General features: G+C 47.2%; 1 protein-coding gene across 1 annotated transcript in view; it reads right to left on the reverse strand.

Moving 5' to 3' along the window:
• The window catches only part of RREB1 (ras responsive element binding protein 1), a 174,968-nt gene that overhangs the window by 99,136 nt on the left and 63,433 nt on the right, over positions 1-12,399 (reverse strand). The window contains exon 4 of the mRNA XM_038770229.1: positions 320-451. The gene's annotated coding sequence lies outside the window, so the exon portion shown is untranslated. The remainder of the gene's footprint in view (positions 1-319; positions 452-12,399) is intronic.

The following is a 12,399-nucleotide window of genomic DNA, read 5'->3' on the forward strand; positions in this document are numbered from 1 at the left end:
TCTGAATTCCATGATTTATTCATTTCTTCCTGATATACTCATTTGACTACTTATTATGTCATTGTCTCCCCCATTAGATCATTCACTCATTCAACAGTATTTATTGAGCGCTTACTGTGTGCAGACCACTGTACTAAGCGCTTGGAGATTATCAACTCGTTATGAGCCGGGCACATAGGTTTCACCCCTACTGCACTCTCCCAAGTGCTTCGTACAGTGTTGGGCATTAAGTCGGCACTTAATAAATTCCACACATTGATCCAAGTCCCCGTGCATCAAACGGAGAAAGGAAAAGCCAAGAACAAGCGTTCTGACTGACCTGTTGTCTTCCCAAGCCAGCCTTCCCTACTGAGGGGCTGGCACTGGCTGGGCCCAGCCAGAGGAGCGTTGACTGAATGCAGCAGCGTCGGACTTCAATGCCAGTACTGCTGGAGCACCAATAAACAGCCACCTGAGGGAAAGGGAGAGCAACACAACATGTTAAAAATGGGTGAAGAGTGGAAAACCTGGCTCTTAGGGAGGGCCATTGTCCTCCCCTTAACACCATCAGCAAAGAGGTCTAGACAGGTGGATGATGAAAGCTCCTCATGGGCAGAGAACGCGTCTACCAACTCTCCTAAGCGCTTAGTGCAGTGTTCTGCACAGATATCAATGCCACTGATTGACTGAGCATCACGGTATTTTAGCCCACCGCCTCCTCACCCTCATCTTCTATTCATGTAGCTCCAGAATGCTTACATGAAGACTACTTGGGGCTCCTGAAGTTCAGGCCGGATTGGCCAAAGAGAGCAAGCTGCGGAAACAATGCAGAAAGACACCGCCCCCCACCACCCTTCCCAGAATCTAAGCATCCCCCACGCCCCCACCTCTTTACCACGCTCCTGCTTCCTGGACCCAGCTCCTCCTCCAAGCCCAGTTGATAGGTAGCATCCCTGTGGAATTCAACTGGCTTCAGGCCAGCACACAGGAATGTTTACACAGAAGCAGTAGGAGGACAAGAGGGCTGAACAATGTTAAAGGGGATGAAAAGGGGGGAGGATAAAAAGTTAATTACAGAGGTGAGGAAAGGAAAAACAGGGTGGAAAGAAACATCAATCCAACGGCTATTAAAGGGGACTGGTGACCACGGATGAGGGGAGGGGAGCATACTGGAAAATCTGAAGGACTTTTTTTTGAAAATCTTCATCCTTGAAAGTGTGATGCACTGGCACAGCTGGGGTCTAGACCTGGGCTGAAGCAGGTTCACTGCCCACTAGGGGTTTACTGGTTCACGAAGAGGCCACATGCAGAAGTCAATTGACCAACTGATCACACACTGAACAAAACACTGGAAATAAAGCCTTTCTACTCTGAACAAAGGCCATTTTGTGAGATGGACCACCATGATGAAGTAGTCAGAGTGATGCAAATTCCATGTTTAGACAGGGGAGAGCCACAGTTCCCTTCCAGGTAACTAGGGAAGGATTCCCAAAAGAAGGTGGGGATTCTGAAGTTGCATGATTGTGTCCCACGTGGGGCTCACAGTCTTCACCCCCATTTTACAGATGAGGGAACTGAGGCCCAGAGAAGTGAAGCGACTTGCCCAAAGTCACACAGCTGACAAGTGGTGGAGCCGGGATTAGAACCCACGACCTCTGACTCCCAAACCCGGGCTCTTTCCATTGAGCCACGCTGCTTCTCTACTGTACATCCACTGAACAGAGAGAGAGAGAGAGAGAGAGTGTGTGTCATGGCCAAAGGGCTCTATCAATCTGTGCTATTTACTGAGTGCTTACTGTGGGCAGACTTGAATCCTGTCCTCAAGCATCTTACAATCTAGGTGGTATAAGCATTGAGGAAACTTTGGCTCCTGGAATGGTGCTAGGGAGAGAGGCAGAGAAAGAAAAGAAGCCTAAGAGGAATCTGGTGTAGTTCAATTCCAGATGACCAGGATCCAGTTTCAGACTGTGGACTTGGGGATGGAGAGGCACATTTGGGACATGAGCAGGCGAGAGAAGCGGGACATGGCAATAAACTGGCTGTGCAAAAGGGCAGTGACTTTTTTTTTTTAAGGCACACCATTCTTACCCGAAAATTGGACTGGATGATCAGGTTCCAGCAAAGTAGAATTTTATTCCCCCTCACACAAACTAAATGAATTACCCCTTAATGGACTCCAATCTCCCTCTCCATAAAAAAACCCAAAAATATGTACAGCTAATATTGCTGAGCTTAGAGAAAGGAATCCCTGAACAGGTGTGCAGAACTCTTAATAATAACTGTGGTATTTATTAAGTACTTACTATGTGCCAAGCACTGTACTAAGCACTGAAGTAGATATAAGATGATCAGGTTAGGCACATTCTCTGTTCCACAATATAAGTGGGAGGGAAAACAGGCATTGAATCCACATTTTACAGATGGGGAAACTGAGGCACAAAAGTTAAGTGACTTGACCGGAGTCACACAGCAGGCAAGTGGCAGAGCAGAATTAGAACCCAGATCCCCCAATTCCCTAGGCCTGGGATCCTGTCACTAGGCCATGCTGCTCCCCCTCATCCAGCCCCTCCCTTCTACTTTCCAACTCCACACATCCATCCCCTAACTTTTTCTTCAGCCTGCTCACATTCTGACCCATCCTCTGCACTCCAAATTTTAACATAATCAGAGAAAGATTATCATTCCCAAACTGAAGAGAGGCCCCGGGGGAAAATCCCACATTCAAGTTCCACCCCATTTACAGAGAAATCAAATGCAGGGGGTGGGGGGAAGAATCTACAGTTCAGTCAGCCTTTCTTTACCAGGTGAAGACACACCTAAAATACCTAAAGGCCCATCAAGTTTTAATTTACATGAGGGCAGGTTCCATATGAATCTCAGAAACCCAAGATAACCTGTAAACAAGATGTCCCTTTCAGTTCATCAACTCCACCCATCCCAAACTGAAAGAACAATGCCTCAAGGAAAACAAAGTGGGGTTGACACAGCAACATCAGTTTAAGTCCTCTTCACTCCTTCACATTGGACCTTCTAGACCTGCAGATTCACTCAGCATACAAAGTTGAGATCTTCTCAGGGGAAAAAGCAGAAGTGCCAAACCTAAATCCAATTGGGTGGGGGTGGAGAGGAGAAGAGGGAGGAGGAGGGGGGTGTGTGTGTGTTGCTTTAACTCTTAAACAGGACCAAAGGTCACTTAAAAAGAAATGCCAGTGTATCACACACATTTCCAAGAGTGTTTCATACACACAAACTTGACATCTCATCATGCAAAAGTTAAGCTTAAAGAGGCTAAAATGATTTAAAAAAGAACAGCACAGGCAGGGGGTTACTTCCTCTCTAACATGAAAAGAATGTGTCAGCACAAGAGGGGGAGGAAAGGCGTGGTAGGGGGACTGGAGGTAAAAAGATAAAACCCAAGTACCTATTTTACCCCTGCTAAAGGAGATTAAGATTTACTTATTATAGAAGAGAAAGCAGGAAGCATCCTCGCCCCCTAGGGAGTTAGTGGAAATGATGGCTACCAAAATGAGTTATCTTAAAGAATGAACTTGGGGGAGGGGAGGGGGGGAGGGGGAGGAGGAAGGAATTTCATCTTTTTTAAAATGGGAGTACTTCTGCTCCAGGCTTTGAGTCTGGACAATAGATTAGCATTGTGAGCCCAGATGAAGAACTGTAAAGGTTCCTGGCAAGAAGTCTGACTGTCCTTAGGTGCCAAAGGATATACACTAGGCATAGGAGGAAGACTCCACAAATGAATTCCTCCAAACGAACTACAGGGGTGAAAGGGTGGAAGGGTGGGATTGCCCGCCGGCTAAGAGAATGTGCTAAATTCTGGTTCTTCGGGGCCTCTTCCAAATCAGGTTTGGCAGGGATGACCCGGCTGGCCTACTGCAATGGTGAGCCCGTTGTTGGGTAGGGACCGTCTCTATATGGTGCCAACTTGTACTTCCCAAGCGCTTAGTACAGTGCTCTGCACACAGTAAGCGCTCAATAAATACGACTGAATGAATGAATGAATGAATGAAAGGAGCAGAGTCCTGGCTGTCCTTAGATCTGGGATAAGGGCAGCTGGGATGGCCTCCTAGTCAAGATAAGGGGACAATGATATGTAAAGCCAGAATGAGAAGATTAAGGAGAGTGGCTCTCCATCCACACAGACTTGCCAGATGACCCTGGAGATAAGATAAGAGGCAATGCAAAAATGAGATGGACCTAAACAAAAGATTTGAGCCCAGGTCCTACTTAGAAATCTTAGAAGAGATACTCGCTGCAAAATCTGAAAAGTTTGCTGGGCCCTCATGTCCACTAGGTTTGGGCTTCAATCATGCTGATGCCAAAAGGCCCTGGAAGGAGCTCCCCACCCCCAAAATATTGCCCAACATGTTGAACCCACTGTTCGGGGGCTCTGCGGGGTTACTGAGTCGGGAGAGGACGTCGTCTCCATCCTTAAGAAGCTGACAACTGACGCACAGTACTTGCCAATGCAGGCCTGAAAGAGTTACACCAACTTGTTCAAGCAAGAGAATCGCAGATTCCCGAAAGGTCTGACACAAGCAATCGGCTGCGCTAGCTAATGAGAAGTGAAGGCTTACTTCCTGCCCTCAGCAGAATGCTGACGAGCACAGGCAAGGCATATCGCTGGACTGTGCAACTTTAAGAAATATTTTCTGGGAGGAGGCTGTACGAGAGACATGCGCGCGCACACGCGACTGCCTTCCTCGGGAAGGGAAGGACCTAACTCCTCCCTAGACCTGCAGCGCCATCCCAGACTAGATCGATCCTTTGTTTAATTCAATATGGAAATGCCCGTCCTCCCTCAGCCTGTCCCCACAGGACACAACGACAATATTGTCTCAGCTAAGAAGAACTGCCTCGCGTGTGCTCTGAAGGCTAAGACAGCTGCGAAGATGGCTTTCAGTTCCAGGAAGTCGGTGTGTTTCTTGGATTTGGAATTGATCTACGGTTTGGGCAGAGAGCAGCAGACTACAAATGCCACTCCCTCCTCCTTCCCCAACCCTCAGGCTGGCATGGGCTACGACAAACCAGATGCTCAGAATGACATGGAGGGCCTTTCACCAGTTGAACAAGTACTTCACAATCCCGGGCGTGATGAGTCGGCTTTTCAGTCAGTTCTGGCCCTGGTCCCGCTGTGCAAGGAGAGACTGCTTGGAAGAGGATGGGAGCGGCATTTATTCCCGGGGTTTACTCACCAGAAAGGCCTCAATTTTTCATGTAAGGCAGGAAACCCAGGGTCTGGTGTGTGTATGTTGAGGGGGGAGTGTGGGGGGTAAGGAGGGGAACGGGACAGGGACGGACACGACGCCTAAGCACGTACGCCATCTTATTTCTTCCGAGCTTAATTCTTCTTCTCAAGGCTGCAGAACGTCTTGTGACAGAATTACCCTGACACGTCAGATTCAAGCCCTGATCTTTCATTTCCAGAGAGTTGTAACTGAGGTGTCATAAAATGGCTCTCCTTCTCTGTTCTCTCTCCCTCCCAAGTCAATGAGACATGTGATGATGGCAGAGGAAACAAAGGAGGATGGGAACAACCAGCTACCAGGCTTGCTAGGAGGCTGCCCAGGGCAGGAGGCAAGCACTTTGCCCATCTGAATCTGCAAGTAACTACATAAGGAGGCACAGCTGGAGGAACCCCTAAAGGTTGGCCTATTCCAAACAAATGGAGTTTGTGTAAGCCGTTGGACGCTAACTCCAACTGAACTGCAGAGCAGCAGAGGCTGGAAACCTGCTTTGAAGCAGTTTAAAAGGCAGGGGGAAACTGCTGTAGATCACATTCTGATCCCAGCTCCACGGATTCAGATCTCAGGGCTCACAGAGGGAGGAGAAAAGCAGCATCAAAATCAGAAGCGCATGGAGCGCAAGAAAAGTCATGGTGAAAGCCAGTGATGCAAACATATTTACCACTAGCTGGTCCCTCTAGACTGTAAGCTCGTTGTGGGCAGGGAACATTCATTCAATCGTATTCAGTGAATGCTTACTGTGTGCAGAACACTGTACTAAGTGCTCGGGAAAATACAATACAGCAATAAAGAGAGACAATTCCTGCCCACAGCGAGCTCGCGGTCGAGAGGGTGTCTCCCAACTTGTTATAGTGTACTCTCCCAAGTGCTTGGTACACAGTAAATGCTCAATAAATATGATTGATTGGTCCCTACTTTTAAACTTCCCACAAGTTACTGGAAGAGGGCAGGCATTTACATCACTCAAGTCTGTAGGAGGCAATGTTCTTTTTTTCGAGGGGGGGCGGCTAAGGGTCAAACCCCATGTCTGCTTATAGTTCGAATAAACGTAATCTTGAATTCAACCCAATGAAAGAGGGGATTACACCTCGTCCTTTTTGTTGTAGTCTTTTTGGATAGGCTAATGGCCTGTTCGTTCAAGCCCACCTCCTTTGGGCGCAAAGCACCTTAAAGAACCAAGGCGCCTAGTGGAAAGAGCACAGGTCTGGGAGTAGGAGGATCTGGGTTCTAATCCTAACTCTTGCCTCCTTTGCGACCTTGGACAAGTCACAACTTCTCTGTGCCTCAGTTACCTCATCTGAAAAATGGGGATTAAGCACCTGTTCTCCCCCGCCTTTCGACCGTGAGCCCTGTCTGAGGCAGGGAACGCGTCTGGGCTCGTTATCTTGTATCTGCCCCGACCCTGAGGACAGTGCTTGGCACCGGACAAGTGCTGAACAGATTCCACAATTGGTATTCTTAATAAGAACCTAACAGATGCACTTGTGACGCTGCACTGCTTCCCGAGGTCCTGCCGGCTGCCCGCATGCCGAGAAATTCCAGGTGAATCTCCATGGCCAACGCCATCTGCTTATCAGGTAGATGTGCTGAAAGCTGACGTCCTGGTTCCCAGGGCGGTCACCAGGAGGTGCTAATGGTACCACAAGACACACGGGGTACCACAACTCACACAGGGCTCATCCCACAGCTGTGCGTTTGTGTGTAATCTTCTCGACAGCAAGGACAGTATCTTCGCTTCCTTGGAGCGGGGGCTCCATAATCAGAAACATTCACTTCTAACTGAACGGGTCCCCGGCATAACTCCTTATCTTCCCTGACCTCTCCCTGACTTTCCCCATCACTGCACGCAGCCCCACCATCCTCACTGTCTCACAAGCCTGTAACCTTGGTGTTATCAACTCATCTAACAAACATACTAATAATAATAATAATAATAATGGCACTTATCAAGCGCTTCCTATGTGCCAAGCACTGTTCTAAGCGCTGGGGGGATACAAGGTAATCAGGTTGTCCCACGTGGGACTCACAGTCTTAATCCCCGTTTTACAGATGAGGGAACCGAGGCCCAGAGAAGTTAAGTGACATGCCCAAAGTCACACAGCTGACAATTGGCGGAGCCGGGATTTGAACCCACGCCCTCTGACTCCGAAGCCCAGGCTCTTTCCACTGAGCCACGCACATAATAATAATAATGGCATTTATTAAGCGCTTACTATGTGTTGAGCACTGTTCTAAGCGCTGGGGGGATACAAGGTAATCAGGTTGTCCCACGTGGGGCTCACAGTCTTAGTCCCCATTTTACAGATGTTGTAATGGAGGCACAGAGAAGTAAAGTGACTTGCCCAAAGTCACACAGCTGACAAGTGGCAGAGCTGGGATTAGAACCCATGACCTTTGACTCCCAAGCCCGTGCTCTTTCCACTGAGCCATGCTGCACAGTGGACAGAGGACAGGCCTGAGAGTCGGAAGATTATGGGTTCTAATCCCGGCTTCGCCACTTATCTGCTGTGTGACCTTGGGCAAGTCACTTTACTTCTGTGGGCCTTAGTTCCCTCATCTGTGAAATGGGGATTGAGACTGTGAGCCCCATGTGGGACAGGGACTGTGTCCAACCTAATTTGCTTGCATCTACCCCAGCGCTTCGTATAGTGCCTGCCCCATAGTAAGCACTTAACAAATGCCTTAACTATCGAGAAGCAGCATGGCTCAGTGGAAAGAGCACGGGCTTGGGAGTCAGAGGTCATGGGTTCAAATCCCGGCTCTGCCAATTGTCATCTGTGTGACTTTAGGCAAATCAATTAACTGTCTCCAAATTCCGCTGGTTCGAACTTCACGACATGGCTAAAATCTGCCCTTTCTTCTCCATCCAAACTACCACGCTAATCCAAGCACCTATCCTATCCCACCTTGATTACCTCCTTGCTGACCTCCCTGCTTCCTGTCTCCTCCCACTCAGGCCCATACTTCATTCTGCTACTTGGATCATTTTTCTACAAAACCATTCAGTCCATGGTTCCCAATTCCTCAAGAACCTCCAGTGGTTGCCCTTCCACCTCAGCATCGAACAAAAACTCCTCACAATTGGTTTTAAAGCACTCAATCACCTTGCCCCCTCCTACCTCACCTTGCTGTTCTCCTACTACAACCCAGCCGACACACTTCGCTTCTCTAATGTCACCCTACTCACTGTACCTCGCTCTCATCTATCTCACTGCCGGCCTCTCACTCACAACCTGCCTCCAGGCTGGAATGCCCTCCCTCTTCATATCCGACAGAGGATCGTTCTCCCCGACTTCAAAGCCTTATTAAAAGCACACCTCCTCCAAGAGGCCTCCCAATCAATCACTTTTATTGAGGACTTACTGCATACAGTGGACTGTACTAAGCTCTTGGGAGAGTACACTACAACAGTTGGTACACATGCTCCCTGCCCACGAGCCTTCAGTCTACCATATTCCCTGCCTAAGCCCTCGTTTCCTCTTCTCCCCTCCCTTGTGTGTCACCCTTGCACTTGAATTTGCACCCTTTATTCACCCCTCCCACAGCAACTTTTATACAAATCCGTCATTTATTTATATTAACGTCTGTGTCCCCCACTAGACTGTAAGCTCATTACGGACAGGGAACGTGTCTACCAACTCTGTAATACTGTACTCTCCCCAAGCACTTAGTACAGTGCTCTGCACACAGTAGGCACTCAATAAACATGATTGATTGATAGAGAAAATTCCTCCCCAGCAACACATCTCCCTCACACAAACCGCATCTCAGTCGGGTTTTTTTTGCTAAGATCTCAATAATCACACGTTCCAAAGCAGGCTTTTCCTCTGCAACGTATCAATCTGAAACAAGGTCGGGTCCAAAGAAGAAAGTTCGGATTTGGTTTGAAAAGGCAAAAAGAAAACACTTGAGTTCCTTCACTGCTTCCTCAGGATCACGCTTAAGTCGGATAAAGAATTTCCACTGGGTAGGATGTGTGCACTGTGCTCGGCAAGCAGAACCACTTCAACGGATCCTTCACAAGGCTCTCTCGGGCAGTCCTACCTAGTCAGTACCCAACATTTTCCCACCAAGGGCCCCCGCTTCGCATCCTCCCTGCTCTCTGCTCCCCAGGTGCCTACCTCATCTGGTTAGCAAAGGAAAAGAACAGAAAAGCAGGCTTCAAACAAATGGGCAGGCATTCACAGGGATTTGAGTCCCTCAGTAGCCACTTAGAGGGCTAAAGAACTGCGCTGAGAACCAACTGAGCTTTGGGCTCATTTGGGGCTCACAAAGATTTCTGATGGTCTTTGCTCCTGTCCCTTATCTCTCTCTCTCCTGACATCATTACTTTATTAACTCCTTGAGGGCAGGGGACGTGTGTCTTTATTGATGTGATACTCTGTCAAGTGCGTGGCGCTAGATCTGGTTACCAACTGTGATCACTGATCAATCTGTCTCAATCAAGTGGAAGCGCTTGGTCTATGATCGTGGTTAGTTGAGAAAAGGAGGGAAAAAAAAATCAAGAAATAAGACAGCATTAAAGACTAGACTGTGAGCCCGTCTTCTAGACCCACAGTTGTTGGGTAGGGAGTGTCTCTATATGTTGCCGATTTGCACTTCCCAAGCACTCAGTACGGTGCTCTGCACACAGTAAGTGCTCAAAAAATAGGAATGAATGAATGAATTAAAGGTAGCAATATTGACATCCTATCCTGACAACTGTCCAAATAGAGAAGCACAGTCCAAAGAGATGTTTGTAAATTCAGAAGTGACCCCACCGAATTCACATGTGGCCCTCAGGAAAAATTCAAGGAAAAGAGTACTAGAGAACATCTGCCGCTCACCAGCACTAAGTTTTCAAATACTACCTCTAGTCCCACAATACTAAAGATCGAAAACTTTTACCAAAGTGCTTTACATTTAACAGAACAACTCATCGAAAAGAAAAAAGAATGCAACAACATAACCCTTAACTTAACAGGAATAATTTTTCCCAGGTGGAGGCTCACTTCTTTTTCGGGGAGGGAGTGAGGGGGAAGAAATCATCCCTTGGAGAGCTTCAAACTGCTCTTTATTATTACAATTTTAACAAGATTTGAGTAGTGACATATGTGCTAAGTGCTAATCTAAAAAAGTGTTGATCCTCTTTGAAATAATAATAATAGTATTTGTAATGCACTTACTATGTGTACACTGTTCTAAGTTCTGGAGTAGATACGAGACAATCAGGTAGGACACGGTCCACGTCCCACATGGGGCTCACAGTCTTAATCCCCATTTTACAGATGAGGGAACTGAAGCACAGAAGCGAAGTGACTTGCCCAAGGTCAAAGAGCAGGTAAGTGGAAGAGCCAGGATTACAGCCCAGGTCCTCTGACACCCAGGCACCTCTTTCTACTACGCCACTGTATTAAACACTGAAAAATATTTAACACTGATTCAGATCAGTGCTTTGTCAACCTATACATTTAAACACTGGAGAAAAAGAAAAAGATGCTGATTTTAAATATTCCCTTCCATTCCTTATTTTTTTTTTATTTTTAGGGAATAAAACGGGACAGGAGGTGAGATGGAGGGAGGGGGCCTAGCTTTAAAAATAAAGAGTTCTTGTTTTGGGGGAAGGGGAGAGAATAGTTTACTCCCCCTTCTTGCTGCTCTTCTCCAGAGAATGTGTGTTATTGACAAGACTTAACTATTGCCAGATTCACAAATCCAGGAGACAGCTGCCACATGGCAGCCATCTATTACAAAAGCCCCAGTCCTCTTCTTCGAGACAGACAGGCCCTTTCATTTCAGCTGTGCTAGCAGCAGGCTTCCTCTCACTCACTGAGCCTTTCCTAAATACTTCCGTCTTGCCTTCCAACACTCGACTCTGTTAGCACTGTCAGGAGGCCTTATATTCTTGTTCAGGGGATTTGCTAGAAAATTGGCCCTCACTCCTTTCCTCTCGCCTGGAGTGAAGGGGTGGCAGGTCTGAGGTGTAGTTAAAGATAGCCCTCCTAAAATCCCACTTCTTCCAACAAACCTTCCCAGAAGCAGCATGGCATAGTGGATAGAACCCAGGACTGGGAGGCAGAAGGTCATGGGTTCTAATCCCGGCTCTGCCACTTGTCTGCTGTGTGTGACCTTGGGCAAATCACTTCACTTCTCTGGGCCTCAGTTACCACATCTGTAAAATGGGGATTGAGCCCCACATGGGACAGGGACTGTGTCCAACTAGATTTGCTTGTATCCACCCCACCAATACCATTATTATTACTATTATTATATTATTAATTCCCATCACCCCGAGTCATATGAACCCAATCATATAGCCATTTCTAGCATGCATTCACTTATTTAGTCTGAATATATTTTTAGCCAGTTAGTGACTTGGACTACTCTATTAGTAAATAGTTTTAGGTCTGCCTCCACTTTTGCAAGGAGTGCCAGCTCCTTTTGTTTTACAATTTCCCAACTACTCAGTATAGTGCATGACACCCAGTGGCTGCTTAATAAATACTATTACAACTGCTACTAAAATCTTTCTCTCCAAACCCCTCAAAAAAACAAAGTCCCAAAGAGACACTGAAATGATGCTCATCATTACAATACTGGGAGGGAACAGGATGGTGTCACGTGTGCTGGGATCTGCCATCTCTCCAGGCTTTCCCCTCTCCTAAAGTCACCCTTCCTTATCACTTCTCCAAACGCTCTTCCAGTTCCCTATGCTTCCAACCCCACCCCAAAGCCCACTAAATCCATTTTCACTGCTTCTCGCATGAATACTCTTCAGCTCCTTGTAGGCAGGGATAGCGTCTACCAATTCTGTTCTACTGTACTTTGCCCAGGCCTTTAGTACACTGCGCTGCTCACAGTAAGCATTCAATAAATACCACTGATGGATTGATACTATGTTGGAGTAGAGCCCTCCATGGGCAGTTTTCAACATCTTTTCAAGATCCTTTTCGGAGAACAGCATTCTTCCTCACCCCGCAAGTTACCCGCATGCTGCGAAGGCAGCCAGAAGTTAAAATTCAGTGACATCAGTTTCCTGTCGAAACACACTCGCCAGCTTACAATTTGTTTAAAATACAACTAAACACAGACCCTCTCCCTCTCTCAACAAAGTGGGTAATTTTCCCTTTTGACTTATTCGTAGTTTCTTTTAAACCCTCTCAAAATTGAACTCTTGATT

Source organism: Tachyglossus aculeatus, chromosome X3 (genome assembly GCF_015852505.1).
Source record: "Tachyglossus aculeatus isolate mTacAcu1 chromosome X3, mTacAcu1.pri, whole genome shotgun sequence".
In the NCBI taxonomy this organism is placed as follows: Eukaryota; Metazoa; Chordata; class Mammalia; order Monotremata; family Tachyglossidae; genus Tachyglossus; species Tachyglossus aculeatus.